Consider the following 17715-nt stretch of genomic DNA (forward strand, 5'->3'; position numbering starts at 1 on the left):
GGGAGGGAGGTGGGAAGGGGGTTCAGGATGGGGAACATGTGTACACTCATGGCGGGTTCATCTTTATGTATGGCAAAACCAATAAAATATTGTAAAGTAATTAGCCTCCAATTAAAATAAATAAATTTATAATGATACTGGATGCTTGGGGCTGGTGCATTGGGACGACCCAGAGGGATGGTATGGGGAGGGAGGAGGGTGGGGGGGTTCAGGATGGGGAACACGTGTATACCTGTGGCGGATTCATGTTGATGTATGGCAAAACCAATACAATATTGTAAAGTAATTAACCTCCAATTAAAGTAAATAAATGCATATTAAAAAATCTAATAGATATAATCAGTTAATTTAATAAAATTACAGGACAGAAATTCAACATAGTATATCAAATGTATTTCTATGAAAGCAATAGTTAGAAATAGAAATTAGAAATAAAAATCTATTAAAATACTACTAAAATGTGACTTTTGAAGCACATATTTAAAAATATATATTAAAGAGTTTTATATATAAACCAGAAAACACTACTGAAAGAAAGTAAATACATCAATAAAGGGAACAATATGGCATATTGATGATTAACAGATTTTATGTTTTCATCATATCAATTATTATAATGTCAATACAATTCCAATAAATATCTCATAGGCTATTTGAAGAAACCGACAATTATATTTTGAAATTTATGTATAAACATACAGTTTTAAAGGAACCTAGAATAGAAAACAACTCTCAAAAAAAGATAATGGTAGAAGAACTTATTCTACCTAAATTCAGGACCCACTATTAAGTTCCCATAAACAAGACTGCATGTACAGTTCTTTTGCCTCCTTAAGAAAACTTATTCCCAAGTGTTTTATTCTTTTTAATAAGGAGGGGAAAGACCTATGCACTGAAAACTAAAAGACACTGATTAAACAAATTGAAGATGACACATAGATGGAAAGATATATCATGTTCTTGGTTTGGAAGAATCAATATTATCAAAATGACCATACCACACAAGGTAATCTACAGATTCAATGCAATCCCCATCAAATTACTAATAGAATTTTTTACAGAACTAGAACAAAAAGACGTCTTAAAATTTGTATGGAAACACAAAAGATACTGAATACCAAAAGCAATTTTAAGAAAGAGAAATAGAGCTAAAGGAATGAAGCTCACTGGTCAGATTATACTACAAAGTCCACTCATGCAAATATGGTCACTTAGTCTGCAAGAAGGAAAGCAATGGAAAGAAAACAATCTCTTCAATAAATGAAGCTGTGAATACTGAACGGCTCTATGTAAAAGAATGAAATGAGAACATTACCGACATCACACACACACACACACACACACACACACACACACACACTTTAAAATGGATTAAATACCTAACCTAGCATAAAAATATCAGTAGAATACTGTCTGACATAAATTAGAGCAAAATATTTTTCTATTCATCTCCTAGAGTAATATAAATTAAAAAAAAAAAAGAACAGTGCCTAATTAAATTCAAATCTTTTTCATGGTGAGAGAACATGTAAACAAGACAAAACAAAACAAAACACACAGAAGGAGAGAAAATATTTGCAAATGACACAGCTGACAAGGGATTAGATCCCAAGATTTTCAAATACCTCATATTTACAAATATCTCAATAAAAAAATACAAAAATGAACAAAAGATCTAAATAGACATTTCATCAATGTAGACACAGATGCCAGGAGGCACATAAAAAGATGCTCATATTGCTAAGTATTACAGAAATTCAAATTAAAACTGCAATGAGATATCAATTCACACCTGTCAGAATGACCATCATCAAAAAAATCTACATCCAGTAAATAGTGGAGAGGATGTGGAGTAAAAAGGACTCTCTAACACTGTTGAAGCTAATGTAAATTGATACAACCAGTATGGAGAACAATATGGATTTTTCTAAAAAAAGAAAACTAAAAACTACCATTTGATCCAGCAATCCTACTCCTGGATATATATCTGGAGTAAACATAGCTCATAAGGATACATGCACTCCAATTTTCATCACAGTACTGTTTACAATAGCCATTGCACAGAAGCAATTGTGTCCATCAATAGATAAATGGATAAGGAAGATACAGTACATATATGTAATGGGAGTTTTCTCTCTGACGTGAGCTCACAAGGTAACTACATCACAGATATTACTGGGATAGAATTACACCATCTTTGTTATTCATACAACAATCAGCCTACTTAAAAAGCCAGGTTCAGATAGAGAAAGGACACTCACATCTCTTGGCTGTAAGTGCAGGGAATATAATTCCCTACTCAAAAATGAGTGTTTCCCAACCATGTCCCTAGAGAATACTTGCTGCTAAGACAAAATCTTTCCATCAAAGCAGATAATTCCTGAGAGAGAAAACTGCAGCTATAGACCAGGTCCTAGAACCTGTATGGCAAATTTGGTAAATAACCATGCATGCAATTGAAAATGTCTTTTCTTGTTGTTTAGATTTCCAGAGAAAGATTTGTCAAGAGTGCAAAGACCCATTTGAAAATGTTTTCACCACACATTCTGCCTCCTAGCTTTTGGATCAGACCATTTATGGAAGATCATTTTGCCTTGGTATTCTAAGTGAATTTACTCTAAATTCAAGTCCCATGTTTTCTGTGAAAGCTTTTTCAGTCTTTAGGCTAGAAGAAAAGATTTAGACCTATAGAAAGATTTACTTAGCTTCTATTGGCTTGATATTGAATTATCTGAATAACCTCTTTCTGAGAGTGTCACATCTTTCATATTGGAAGTTTCTTATCCAAAGAGGAGGTCAATTTTAAAACGGAATTAGTTCTGAACACCCTCCAATATAATTAATATCATCTAAGACTAGAAGGTAAATGCCGGTGCCAGCCGGCAAAGTCGATCAGGTCCCAAGAACATGCACGGCGTGGCTGAGAAAGAAAACTACAGTAAAAGAATTCTACAACAAAGATGGGGTTGAGAGGTTCAGACACGTCTCCACGAAGGGACACAGTCTGACCACGACTTTATTCAGCATCTTATATTTATACAGGGGAGCGTGAGAAAGACAAGACAGTATTTTTCTTGGTTGACCTACACATCTTACAAAAAGTCACAAGAAATCTTGAGAGCATGGGAATGGCACCCTGTTATTATTTCTTACACCAGATAACATTTCTCTGTGCATGAGAAGTTTGTCCAGAACTCCAGGTGTCTGCAGTAAATAATCGCCTAATCTCTGGGGTGGCGGGACAGAGAGCTATGTTTGCAAGCAAACCCTCAAGGACTGAAGCAGCTCCTAGAGCTGTATCCTTTAGATAAAGGACCCAGTTCTCATGGGCAGCTCCCCGCATCTCCCCCTTTCTTTTTATATAGGCGCACGCTTATGTTCCTTTAACCACAGACCATTTCCATAGATGGAAGCCTTTATCATCCATAGATCATCAATCAGTTTTTCAATTAAACAAGGTGCAAGAAATGAAACAGTTAAAATTATTAAGAATAGTCCTCCTATGGCCGCTCCCAAGTACCAAATACTATTGACAGTAGGTACATGTCGAAAAAGTTATTTAACAAAAGATTCAGCTCTTTTTGCAACATCCAAATCAGGTCTGGGTGCATTTTCAATGTTCATTATTTCCTGATGTAGATGCAGCAAATCTAAGGAAATATTTTCATTATGCCAAATATCTTCTAAATGAGCTTTCACCTTATCCCAAGCAGTTATACTACAATTATATATTTTGGGGGTAACACAGATCCATCGAAAATCAGCATGACATTGTACCCATAATCTCAACTTTATACTTTGAACCTCTTCACCTAAAAATTTTACAACATCATAAAGGGCATTCAATCGGTCCTCTAGCTTTTTGTCAATATCTTCTTGAGTCCCCAGGGTAAAGGATACATTTTGTGCCAGATTATTAACAAAAGTTGCAGTTTGCACTGATTGTGTCAGGGACAGGGCTGCAGTAATCAAGGAGGCAATAAAGGTTACCAAAGCTATAAATCCCAGAATTATTAACCCTATTCCCCTGGGATAACGCATTAAAGTGCCCTCTACTTCTCTCCAAAGTTCAAGTCCTCTTTCATCATATTAAGACCTATTAATCTTTACAGGAACCATAACAAAAGCAGGCCGTCTCAAGACTAGAACCCTAGTTTGATTAGTAATTCCCCTAACGCAGTTAGTCGAAGTACAATTGTTACAAGTTACATTATAATTCCGTAACCCAGGTTGTATTTTTACAGATCCTACTAGTAAAGCATAAGGGTGAGGCACACATGCATGACGGTACCTCATGGTGAGATTCCATAAATAACCATGTCTCACGTTTGATCCCATCTGAAGGTAGGAACCCTCACATCCAAGGGCAGCAGCTAGTTTCCAGATTTCTGTTTGGAACACTTTAGAGCCGCCCAAGTTCCAAATATGGGATGCAAAGTTTCTATTATCCTGAGCTCCAGGGTTTTGGGCCGAGTCTGGAGACCAGTCCCACAATGACTCGTTTGTCCCAAATATGTTATAAACCATAGTAGTTCCATCTCGACACAGTTTCCATGGTGCAGCAGTGACTCTTCCCCTTGTTCCAAAGTCGCAGAAAGGAATAGCTAAAGGACCAGTTCCATTACGATGTTGAGGAATTCCAGATTCTTTCATTACTTCAGGAATATACAGGCTCCAACCATTGTCATAATCAGCATATCCTGACTCCCCAACAAAAAGACATCCTGTCGAATTAAAATATCTAGACAGACAAATAGGTAAATGATCAAACACTCCATGATAAGAGAAATTAACTTGATTAGGAATAATATGTTTATCTGAAAAACCACCTAAAGCCACAGTATCATTAGTGTATATAGGAATGGACCGACCCTCCCAGCCCACCAGTTGGAGAAGGGGAGGGTCGGGGAAATAAGCCCAGTAAGCATTTGAATATTCTTCAGAGTGTGCAGTATTAATCTGATTTAAGATAATTAATAAGGTTATCAGGAAGCTTAAAGGCGATATCGGATCGCCCTGCACAGCAATGCAATTCTGTGCCTCTCGCATCAATGTCTGGAGTTGTTGCCGAGACGGTAATTCATCATGTTCTTGAATCGTCAATCTCCTCATCTGATTTACTAGAGATCATCTCCGCCGTGCGTAACAACCTTTCCGGCAGCCAGCGCGGCGCTTCGGCATCCTGTGGGAAAACACAAACATGCCCTCGTCCCCAAATTATTACTGGATCTGGTCCATACCATTTTCCGACAAGTGGGTCTTTCCAAAAGACTTTAGGTCTTATTGTTTGCACATCTAAATTCTAAAATCGTTGTGCTGCTGAACAGCCACGTATATCCAATTGTAAAAAAATTTTGAACAAATAAAGCATGGTTTAGAGAGTTGGAGGGGGTATTGAGATACAATTCCCCCTTTTTTAGTTTTTGTAATTGATGTTTGAGAGTTTGATGTGTCCGTTCAATAATTTTTTGACCTTGAGGATTATAAGGGATACCTGTTTTATGTGAGATAGACAACTGTGTACAAAATAGTTGAAGATTTTTTCCAGTGTATCCTGGACCATTGTCTGTTTTTATGGTCTTAGGGGTTCCCATAACAGCAAAACATTTAATGCAATGAGCTATACAATGTTTGCTAGCTACTCTGGATTGTAGAGAGGCATGTAAAAAGCCAGAGAAGGTGTCAATAGTAACATGAACAAATTTTTGTTTACCAAATTCAGGAATATAGGTAACATCCATTTGCCATATGTCATTTGGCAACAATCCTCGGGGATTAACTCCATAATGGGGGACACTAAAAAATTGAGGGCATGTTTGACACTGCTTAACAATCTGTCTGGCAGCTTCTCAAGTAATGTCAAATTGAAGTCTCAAGCTATTGCTGTTTTGATGGTGTAAGCTGTGAGAAGTTTTTGCCATTTGTTCTAAGGAAGGAAATATCATACGTGTAGCTTCATCAGCCAAAGCATTGTCTCGTGCTAAAGGTCCAGGAAGTCCAGAGTGAGCACGAATATGACCAAAATAGCATTTATTAACTCTGGAGCAAATTAAATGTTGTATATCACAAAAAAAGAGTTTGGATAGTAGAATTCAGGGTACCAATAAATGGAACAGTCTCAATAGTGTTTAAGGCTCTTATGATATATTGACTGTCAGAATATAAATTAAATGGAGCAGAGATTTGTAATAGAGCCTGAAAAACGGCAAATAGTTTTACTTATTGAGCAGACTTATAATTAGTACGCCAGGTGGCAGTATTGTCCTGTATAATCAGACTAGCTATTCCATTAGAAGAGCCATCAGTAAATACAGTTAGGGCATCGGCAAGGGGCTGAGAAAAAACGATTTTTGGAAAGAGAAATTGGTGATAGTGAGCAAATTGCAAAATTTTATCCCTTATCCCGCTTGTGTTGCTGATACAGTACTTCTTTGACTGTCTTTCCTTGTAATGCCACGGCCAAAGTTATGCCTTGAACGTACGAAGGGCCGATATCGGCACAAATCCGTACATAATCGGATAAGCCTCCCTTTTTTCTGTAAGGTCTCAGGGCAGCTTGACAAGCTGAATTGGCATTCTCATAAGCAAGCTGTTTAGCCAACATCATTCCTGCCTGCTCATCCCCTATCATTTTACTAATTGCCTCAAGCAGGCGGGCAACAAAATCCTGATATGGTTCATCTGACCCCTGGCGAATTTTAGATAAATCTTCAGTCTTTTTATCAGAATTTGGAAGTTTTTTCCATGCTCGTAGAGCCGCAGCACTAATCTGAGGGTAGGCTTCAGGCAAATAATTAAGTTGATTATTAGTGTCTGGATAATCCCTCTCTCCCACCATCATTTCATAAGTGGTGTTCAGTCCCTGTCACCTATTGATATCAGCTGTGATCCCACACTGCTCAGCAAACTCAGATTTCCATAGTAAATAATATCCTCCAGATAAGCAAGACCAAGCAACCTGTTTCCAATCATTAGGTGGCAGATTTTGATTTCCTAAAGCCTCTATAATAGCCTGAGTAAACGGCGCAGTCAGGCCGTATTGTGCACAAGCCATTTTTAACTCTTTTAGTTGTTTAAAGGGTAGCGGTTTATAATACCTCTGTTGTTGAGCATTTTCAAATACTGGATAGATTCTTGAAAACCCAGGAATATGTTCTCCTTCTTCATTAGCTCGCTTAATCGCTTGTTGAAGAGGAGATAATAATATCTCACTTCTAATTTTTATGTTCTCACTGGGATATAGAAGCAGGGATAGATATAAGCTCTCGCGGTTCTACGAAAGGTGGAGTTGGATCGAGCCCAGCAAGAATCGAGGGAGGATATGCTAGAGGCGCAGGCTGGCTGGAGTGGGAGTCTCCCTGTGCTTCCTTTTTTACTGTTATAACAATTTTCTGAATTAAATTATCCAGCTATTCTTTGGAAAGCCCTGAATTTTTTTTTTTTTTGCCCTGAATACTTTAATTCCCCTTTTCCTGAGGGGGATTACATGCTAACCATCATCTCCCAAGGCATATCCTCTCTATGGTACTGAGCCACTTGTTCATTTAACTCTTCCTGTTCATCAGAGCTTAACACATCATCATTTCCTCCAGCCTTACAAGCTGCTCCCTCAGGCAGGGCATAAAGCGGCTCGGGGGGGGGGGGGGGGGGGGCAGGGGGCGGCAGGCTCTGCAACTTCAGGTTCTGTGGAATCCCAAAGGGCCGTTTGAATCTTATGTCTCTCATGTTTAGGATCCAGACAGTCTCTTATGAGAGTCCACAAAGAGAAAGCATCCACAGGGACACAATTGGGACCATGTAGGGAATAATATGTCTGCAATTGTTTTCCTACTTTCTTCCAAGTTTCCAGACTAACTGTTCCTTCCTCTGAAAACCAGGGATAAACTTCTTCTATAAAAAGTAAAAACTTCTCTAGCTGTAACTTATTTACATGAATTTACCTACATTTTAACATAGTTTCCAACATATGTACAAATAACTGGGGACTATTGCCTTGTCCCATGATTTATTACTCTTGACAATAACACTCCCTGCCCTTTACTTCAAATAATTAGGAATTCCTTGTTACTTAACTTCAATCTTGGTGGGCAGTGGCCGTCGTCGCGCTCCGATTCCCAAGTCCCTGTTCGGGCGCCACCTGCCAGTGCCAGCCGGCAAAGTTGATCAGGTCCCGAGAACGTGCACCGCGCGGCTGAGAAAGAAAACTACAGTAAAAGAATTCTACAACAAAGATGGGGTTGAGAGGTTCAGACACGTCTCCATGAAGGGATGCAGTCTGACCACGACTTTATTCAGTATCTTATATTTATACAGGAGAGCGTGAGAAAGACAAGACAGTATTTTCTTGGTTGACCTATACATCTTACAAAAAGTCACAAGAAATCTAGAGAGCATGGGAATGGCACCCTGTTATTATTTCTTACACCAGATAACATTTCTCTGTGCGTGAGAAGTTTGTCCAGAACTCCAGGTGTCTGCAGTAAATAATCGCCTAATCTCTGGGGTGGCGGGACAGAGAGCTATGTTTTCAAGCAAACCCTCAAGGACTGAGGCAGCTCCCAGAGCTGTGTCCTTTAGATAAAGGACCCCGTTCTCATGGGCAGCTCCCTGCAGGTAAGTTTTTCAATAGTTCTGTTGCTTAGTAAAGATTGTTGTTTTCCATATATAGTAATTGTTATATTTTAATACTTTTTGAATACAGTAGTAAATACATTCAGCACCTTCTTCAAAAGATATCATAAACCTAATTTAACAGAAGAAAATACTAGTCTCACTAAGATTAAGAAACTTGTTAAGACCCTTTTCTCTAACCCCAGATATACTTATTTTTAATAATTAAGACTACTCATGAGTATGAAAACAAAACTTAAACACATTTCACACACAAAAAGATATCAGATGATATGAAGCATCACTTTTTTAGTTCAAACATGCATATGAAGAACTTCCTGGGAGTAAATGCTGAACATAATATGGATCTCTGTGACTTCTTTAAAAGTAAAATTGGAGATAATTCTTCCTCAGTCTATTGTATGGTCAACTGTTTAGATGTATCATTGCCAAAAATATCAATTATTCCTAATCTTGAGTGCATAAATATCCATACAAGTGAGGAAGGTCCTCTGTGTATCTCCAACAGTGTGGTGTATACATTTATACATTTCTTCAATCAGTTCTCATGATAGCCTGTGATGTGAGGTGGATTATACTTCTCACTTGATATTGAAAAACAAAAATATAAGATGCCAAGATTCACCTCAGATCAACAAGGAGCAAGTGGAAAAAGGTAAGATTCTAATCTGGATCTTCTGATTCCCAAATCAATATGCTCTCCCAATGGGATTGTCATTTTCAACATCATTTGCAACATTTTGCAGAAGAGTGTGGGTTCATGCTTTATAGGGATATTTTTGATGGAGGAAGTGTAAGTAGGGAAGAGAAAAAAAAAATGTACCTTTAATGAAAGCAGTACCATATAGTTATTAATACTGGGGGATTTCAGTAAATTATACTGTGTGTGTACATCTCTGATCTTTGTATAGGTTGTCTCTGAAGTAGGGTAAAGATAAATATGACTATATTGGTTCTATTTTTAAAAGTTTACTAATTGTTTATTGTAATAATATTATAAGTTATGGTTTAAGAATTTGGAAAAAAAAAAGTGTAATTTAAACTAATCTTAACTCTGTCCTTTGTAGCTGTCTGAGTTTTGATAGAATTCTTAACTTCTCTAAACTTCTACATCCTAATGTGGAGGAAACCAGAATTGAAAGAGACACGTGTACCCCAGTGTTCATCGCAGCACTGCTTATAATAGCCAGGACATGGAAGCAACCTAAATGTCCATCAGCAGATGAATGGATAAGAAAGCTATGGGACATATACACAATGGAGTATTACTCAGCCATTAAAAACAATACATTTGAATCAGTTCTAATGAGGTGGATGAAACTGGAGCCTATTATACAGAGTGAAGTAAGCCAGAAAGAAAAACACCAATACAGTATACTAACGCATATATACGGAATTTAGAAAGATGGTAACGATAGGCCTATATGCGAGACAGCAAAAGACACAGATGTATAGAACAGTCTTTTGGACTCTGTGGGAGAGGGAGAGGGTGGGATGATTTGGGAGAATGACATTGAAACATTCAGAATATCATATAAGAAATGAGTCGCAGGTCCAGGTTTGATGCAAGATACAGGATGCTTGGGGCTGGTACACTGGGATGACTCAGAGGGATGGTATGGGGAGGGAAGTGGAAGGGGGTTTCAGGATGGGGAACACGTGTACACCCATGGCAGATTCATGTTGATGTATGGCAAAACAAATACAATATTGTTAAGTAATAACCTCCAATCAAAATAAATAAATTTAAATTTTTTAAAAAAGAGAATTAATAATAGTAGTAAACACAAGTTTTTAATGAAGTTTAGCTAATGAAATATCTTCAGTTCAGTTCAGTTGCTCAGTTGTGTCTGACTCTTTGTGACTCCATGGACTGCAGCACGCCAGGTCTCCCTGTCCAGCACCAACTCCAGGAGTTTACTCAAACTCATGTTCATTGAGTCGGTGATGCCATCTAACCATCTCATCCTCTGTCATCCCCTTCTCCTCTAGCCTTCAATCTTTCCCAGCAACAGGGTCTTTTCAAATGAGTCAGCTCTTTGCATCAGGTGGCCAAAGTATTGGATGGCCTCTTCAGTTCAGTTCAGTCGCTCAGTCGTATCCGACTCTTTGTGACCCAGTGAATCACAGCATGCCAGGCCCCCTGTCCATCACTGACTCCCGCAGTTCATTCAGACTCACGTCCATCGAGTCAGTGATGCCATCCAGCCATCTCATCCTCTGTCGTCCCCTTCTCCTACTGCCCCCAATCCCTCTCAGTATCAGAGTCTTTTCCAATAAGTCAACTCTTCGCATGAGGTGGCCAAAGTACTGGAGTTTCAGCCTTAGCATCATTCCTTCCAAAGAAATCCGAGGACTGATCTCCTTCAGAATGGACTGGTTGGATCTCCTTGCAGTCCAAGGGACTTTTAAGAGTCTTCTCCAACACCACAGTTCAAAAGCATCAATTCTTCTGCGCTCAGCCTCCTTCACAGTCCAACTATCACCTCCATACATGACCACAGGAAAAACCATAGCCTTGACTAGACGGACCTTTGTTGGTAAAGTAATGTCTCTGCTTTTCAATATGCTATCTAGGTTGGTCATAATTTTTCTTCCAAGGATCAAGCATCATTTAATTTCATGGCTGCAGTCTCCATCTGCAGTGATTTCGGAGCCCCCCAAAATAAAGTCTGACACTGTTTCCACTGTTTCCCCATCTATTTCCCATGAAGTGATGGGACCGGATGCCACGATCTTCATTTTCTGAATGTTGAGCTTAAAGCCAACTTTTTTACTCTCCACTTTCACGTTCATCAAGAGGCTTTTTAGTTCCTCTTCACTTTCTGCCATAAGGGTGGTGTCATCTGCATATCTGAGCTTATTGATATTTCTCCTGGCAATCTTGATTCCAGATCGTGCTTCTTCCAGCCCAGCGTTTCTCATGATGTACTCTGCATATAAGTTAAATAAGAAGTGTTACAATATACAGCCTTGATGTACTCCTTTTCTTATTTGGAACCAGTCTGTTGTTCCATGTCCAGTTTTAACTGTTGTTTCCTGTCCTGCATACAGATTTCTCAAAAGACAGGTCAGGTGCTCTAGTATGCCCATCTCTTTCAGAATTTTCAACAGTTTTTTGTGATCCACACAGTCAAAGGCTTTGGCATAGAAAATAAAACAGAAATAGATGTTTTTCTGGGACTCTCTTGCTTTTTCCATGATCCAGCAGATGTTGGCAATTTGATCTCTGCTTCCTCTGCCTTTTCTAAAACCAGCTTGAACATCAGGAAATTCACGATTCATGTATTGCTGAAGCCTGGCTTGGAGAATTTTGAGCATTACTTTACTAGCATGTGAGATGAGTGCAATTGTGCGGTAGTTTGAGCATTCTTTGGCATTGCCTTTCTTTGGGATTGAAATGAAAACTGACCTTTTCCAGTCCTGTGGCCACTGCTGACTTTTCCAAATGTCCTGGCATATTGAATGCAGCACTTTCACAGCATCATCTTTCAGGATTTGAAACAGCTCAAGTGGAATTCCATCACCTCCACTAGCTTTGTTCTTAGTGATGCTTTCTAAGGCCCACTTGACTTCACATTCCAGGAAGTCTGGCTCTAGGTCAGTGATCACATCATCATGATTATTTTGGTCATGAAGATCTTTTTTGTACAGTTCTTCTGTGTATTCTTGCCACCTCTTCTTAATATTTTCTGCTTCTGTTAGGTTCATACCATTTCTGTCCTTTATCGAGCCCATCTTTGCATGAAATGTTCCCTTGGTATCTCTAATCTTCTTGAAGAGATCTCTAGTCTTTCCATTCTGTTGTTTTTCTCTATTTCTTTGCATTGATCGCTGAGGAAGGCTATCTTATCTCTTTTTGCTATTCTTTGGAACTCTGCATTCAGATGCTTATATCTTTCCTTTTCTCCTTTGCTTTTCACTTCTCTTCTTTTCACAGATATTTGTAAGGCCTCCCCAGACAGCCATTTTGCTTTTTTGCATTTCTTTTCCTTGGGGATCGTCTTGATCCCTGTCTCCTGTACAATGTCAAGAACCTCCATCCATAGTTCATCTGGCACTCTATCTATCAGATCTAGGCCCTTAAATCTATTTCTCACTTCCACTGTATAATCATAAGGGATTTGATTTAGGTCCTACCTGAATGGTCTAGTGGTTTTCCCTACTTTCTTCAATTTAAGTCTGAATTTGGCAATAAGGAGTTCATGATCTGAGCCACAGTCAGCTTCTGGTCTTGTTTTTTGCTGACTGTATAGAGTTTCTCCATCTTTGGCTGCAAAGAACGTAATCAATCTGATTTCGGTGTTGACCATCTGGTGATGTCCTTGTTTAGAGTCTTCTCTTGTGTTGTTGGAAAAGGATGTTTGCTACGACCAGTGCATTCTCTTGGCAAAACTCTATTAGTCTTTGCCCTGCTTCATTCTGTATTCCAAGGCCACATTTGCCTGTTACTCCATGTGTTTCTTGACTTCCTACATTTGTGTTCCAGTCCCTTATAATGAAAAGGACATCTTTTTTGTATATTAGTTCTAAAAGGTATTGTAGGTCTTCATAGAACCGTTCAACTTCAGCTTCTTCAGCATTACTGGTTGGGGCATAGACTTGGATTACTGTGATATTGAATGGTTTGCCTTGGAAACGAACAGAGGTCATTCTGTAGTTTTTGAGACTGCATCCAAGTACTGCATTATGGACTCTTTTGTTGACTATGATGGTTACTCCATTTCTTCTGAGGATTTCCTGTCCACAATAGTAGACAAATTGGTCGTCTGAATTAAATTCACCCATTCCAGTCCATTTGAGTTCACTGATTCCTAGAATGTCGACATTCAGTTTTGCCATCTCCAGTTTGACCACTGCCAATTTGCCTTGATTCATGGACCTGACATTCCAGGTTCCTATGCAATATTGCTCTTTGAAGCATTGGACCTTGCTTCTATCACCACTCACATCCACAGCTGGGTATTGTTTTTGCGTTGGCTCCATCCATTCATTCTTTCTGGAGTTATTTCTCCACTGATCTCCAGTAGCATACTGGGCGCGTACTGACCTGGGGAGTTCCTCCTTCAATATCCTATCATTTTGCCTTTTCATACTGTTCATGGAGTTCTCAAGCTAAGAATACTGAAGTGGTTTGCCATTCGCTTCTCCAGTAGACCACATTCTGTCAGATCTCTCCACCATGACCCACCCATCTTGGGTGACCCCACGGGCATGGCTTAGTTTCATTGTGTTAGACAAGGCTGTGGTCCTAGTGTTATTAGATTGACTAGTTTCCTGTGAGTATGGTTTCAGTGTGTCTGCCCTCTGATGCCCTCTTGCAACACCTACCATCTTACTTGGGTTTCTCTTACCCTGGGCGTGCATGGCTGCTCCAGCAAAGTTTAGCCACTGCTCCTTACCTTGAATGAGGGGTATCTCCTCACCGCCACCCTTCCTGACCTTCAATGTGGGATAGCTCCTCTAGGCCCTCTTGTGCCCACACAGCCACTGTTCCTTGGACGTGGGTTTGGTCCTCTTGGCCGCCGCCCCTGGCCTCGGGCTTGGGGGTGTGGGGCAGCTCTTCCCTGCCGCCGCCCCTGGACTCAGACGTGGGTTAGCTCCTCTCCACCATCACCCCTGACCTCGGACATGGGGTAGCTCCTCTAGGCTGCTGCCCCTGACCTCAGACGCAGGGTAGCTCCTCTCAGCTGCCACCCCTGACCTCCGACTTGGGCAGCTCTTCTCGGCCGTTCCTGCGCCGTCGCAGCCTGGCACTCTCAACCGCTGCCCCTGACCTCGGCGGACATGGGGTAATTCCTCTTGGCTGCTGCCTTTCGGGCATTGGGTCCTCCGGGCTTCTGCCCCTGACTTCGAATGTGGGGTAGCTCCTCTCAGCTGTGCTTAGTGCCTCTTAGAGCACAGTAAATGATCAGCAAGTTTTAGCTAATATTATTATTACTACTATATTTTTACTATTATATACTAAGATTGTTTCTCATCTGCTATATGAAAGAAATATACATAGACTGTAATAATGCTGTGAATATAGCATACTATCATTAAAGTATATTTATCAATTATTTTAAAGTCATTGTATTTAGAAAACATGTTTATTTTATTGGTCTTCCCCAGTGTCTCAGCTAGTAAAGAGTCCGCCTGCAGTGTGGGAGACCTGGGTTCAATCCTTGGGTTGAGAAGATGCCCTGGAGGTGGGAACGGCTACCCACTGCAGCATTCTGGCACAGTAGCTTCTTTACCTTTTCATTACTTTTCTATTCCCAAAGCTCTGTTACACTTTATGTGAACTATTATAAAGAGTATGATACTAATGTTTTTTCTGTCTTCCCTCCCCTTACTAAACCTCATCCCACTTCATACACATCAGAAAAAGATCATTTTTGGAATTAAATCCAACACACCCTCTCTCTCACATCCCTCTTCATCCTTACTCTCACATTTTCATTTAACTTACATGGTTTCTAATTTCCTAAGAATAGAGGAAAAATCCCTTGATTTTGCATTCGTAGCTCTTACATCCATATTCTACCTTTCATCTCTGGTTTGGCTGCCACTGTATGTGAGATCTATTGATTCATATTGGGCTTGCATCATCTCACATGAATATATGTGCACAGAAAATCTCCTGCCTATGTGTTCACAGAGTCCCTCATGTCTCTAACTAAGCATTCTCTCTCCCCAGGGGTGTATACGAGTTACCTTTAAGAGATCAGAAACATTTTTCCTATATCAAAAAAATAACTTAAAAACTCAGAACTCCATAGAATCTGTGCATTTATTTTTTATTCCATGGAGAGGCTCAATGAACTCAAGGTTAAGGTGCTTAAAAGTAACTTTTTTTTTTTTTTTTTCAGGTAACATAATGAACCATAATACAAAATACATGGAGAATAGGAACAATGTGACAGACTGTTCTCTTGGGGCTCACACAGAATCCAGAGTTGCAGAAGATCATATTTTGTTTGCAGAACAATCATAGTTTTTGTTTGCAGAACATACATAGTTTGCAGAAGATCATGTTTTTGGTCGTCTACATCATCTCTGTGGTAGAAAATTTGTTCATCATGGTCACCATTATAGTCAGTCCATTACTGGGTTCCCCCATGTACTTTTTTCTGGCCTATCTCTCTCTTATTGATGCTTGCTACGCCTCTGTGAATACCCCTAAACTGATTGTTGATTCCCTCTGTGAAAGGAAGACCATCCTGTTCAATGGATGCATGACCCAAATCTTTGGGGAACATTTCTTGGGAAGTGCTGAGGCCATCCTGCTCACTGTGATAGCTTGTGACCGCTATGTAGCTATCTGCAAGCCCTTGCACTACACAAGCATCATGAAATGGAGGGTGTGCTGGCTGCTAATTGGAGTGGCATGGGTGGGAGGCTTTCTTCATGGAATCATATAGATCTTCTTCATCTTCAGATTATCCTTCTGTGGCCCTCATGTCATAGACCATTTTTTGTGTGATCTGAAAAGTGAAATTGAAGTCACTCAGTCATGTCCGACACTTTGCGACCCCATGGACAGTAAGCTACCAGGCTCGCAGTCCACAGGATTTTCCAGACAAGAACACTGGAGTGGGCTGCCATTTCCTTATAAACCTCGCCTGCACTGATACTCACACTATAGGATTATTTGCTGTTGCCAACAGTGGTTTCATCTGTCTACTAAACTTTATCCTCTTAATGAGCTCTTATGTGGTCATTCTGCGTTCCCTAAGGAACCACAGTTTGGCAGCAAGGCGCAAGGCCGTTTCCACTTGTGTCTCCCACATCACAGTTGTCACCATGCTCCTTGTGCCCTGCATTTTTGTATATCTAAGACCAACAGTTTCTTTACCATTTGATAAAGCAGTGGTTATATTATACACTAGGATAACTTCCATGTTAAATCCCTTCATCTATACCTTAAGAAATGCCCAGATGAAAAATGTCATTAAGAATTTGTGTAATAGAAAAGCTATTTCAGGTCATAAGAGTTACATGGAGACCAGCATTTATTCTCCTGGTGCAAATTTCTGAAGGACATTTTTGATTCTTTCAGCAAAGAATACCTTTGGCATAAGGGGGAAAAATAGCCACTACAAATCATAGATTCTGAAATGGGGAAAGAAAATGGTTCATGAAATGTAAGACAAATTGGCAGGAGATTACTTTTTCATGTTTGGAACCTTCTACAAAGTTGAGACTTAGTTTTTCTAGCTTTATCTATCTATATGCCTTAATAAATTCATTCTAATGCAAGTCAGGAAGCAACAGTTAGAACTGGACATGGAACAACAGACTGGTTCCAAATACGAAAAGGAGTATGTCAAGGATGTATATTGTCACCCTGCTTATTTAACTTATATACAGAGTACATCATGAGAAAGGCTGGGCTGGAAGAAGCACGAGCTGGAATCAAGATTGCCAGGAGAAATATCAATAACCTCACATATGCAGATGACACCACCCTTATGGCAGAAAGTGAAGAGGAACTAAAAAGCCTCTTGATGAAAGTGAAAGAGGAGAGTGAAAAAGTTGGCTTAAAGCTCAACATTCAGAAAACTAAGATCATGGCATCCAGTCCCATCATTTCCTGGGAAATAGATGGGGAAAAGTGGAAAGAGTGTCAGACTTTATTTTGGGGGGGCTCTAAAATCACTGCAGATGGTGATTGCAGCCATGAAATTAAAAGACACTTATTCCTTGGAAGGAAATTTATAACCAAACTAGATAACATATTGAAAAGCAGAGATATTACTTTGCCAACAGAGGTCCATCTAGTCAAGGATATAGTTTTTCCAGTGGTCATGTATGGATGTGAGAGTTGGACTATAAAGAAAGTTGAGCACTGAAGTATTGATGCTTTTGAACTGTGGTGTTGGAGAAGACTCTTCTGAGTCCCTTGGACTGCAAGGAGATCCAACCAGTCCATCCTAAAGGAGACCAGTCCTGGGTGTTCATTGGAAGAACTGATGCTGAGGCAGAAGCTCCAACATTTTGGCCACCTCATGCGAAGAGCTGACTCACTGGAAAAGACCCTGATGCTGGGAGGGATTGGGGGCAGGAGGAGAAGCGGACAACAGAGGATGAGGTGGCTGA

At 39.8% G+C, this 17715-nt stretch overlaps 2 pseudogenes; one reads left to right on the forward strand and one right to left on the reverse strand.

Moving 5' to 3' along the window:
• Positions 1–6391: 6391 nt before the first annotated feature.
• LOC147352840 (endogenous retrovirus group K member 10 Gag polyprotein-like) lies at positions 6392–8002 on the reverse strand (annotated as a pseudogene).
• Positions 8003–15647: 7645 nt separating this feature from the next.
• LOC147352841 (olfactory receptor 4C13-like) lies at positions 15648–16653 on the forward strand (annotated as a pseudogene).
• Positions 16654–17715: the final 1062 nt, after the last annotated feature.

The sequence above is a fragment of the Bos grunniens genome, chromosome 19 (assembly GCF_055505025.1).
Source record: "Bos grunniens cultivar Pamir isolate PY7600 chromosome 19, Bosgru_T2T1.0, whole genome shotgun sequence".
NCBI lineage: Eukaryota > Metazoa > Chordata > Mammalia > Artiodactyla > Bovidae > Bos > Bos grunniens.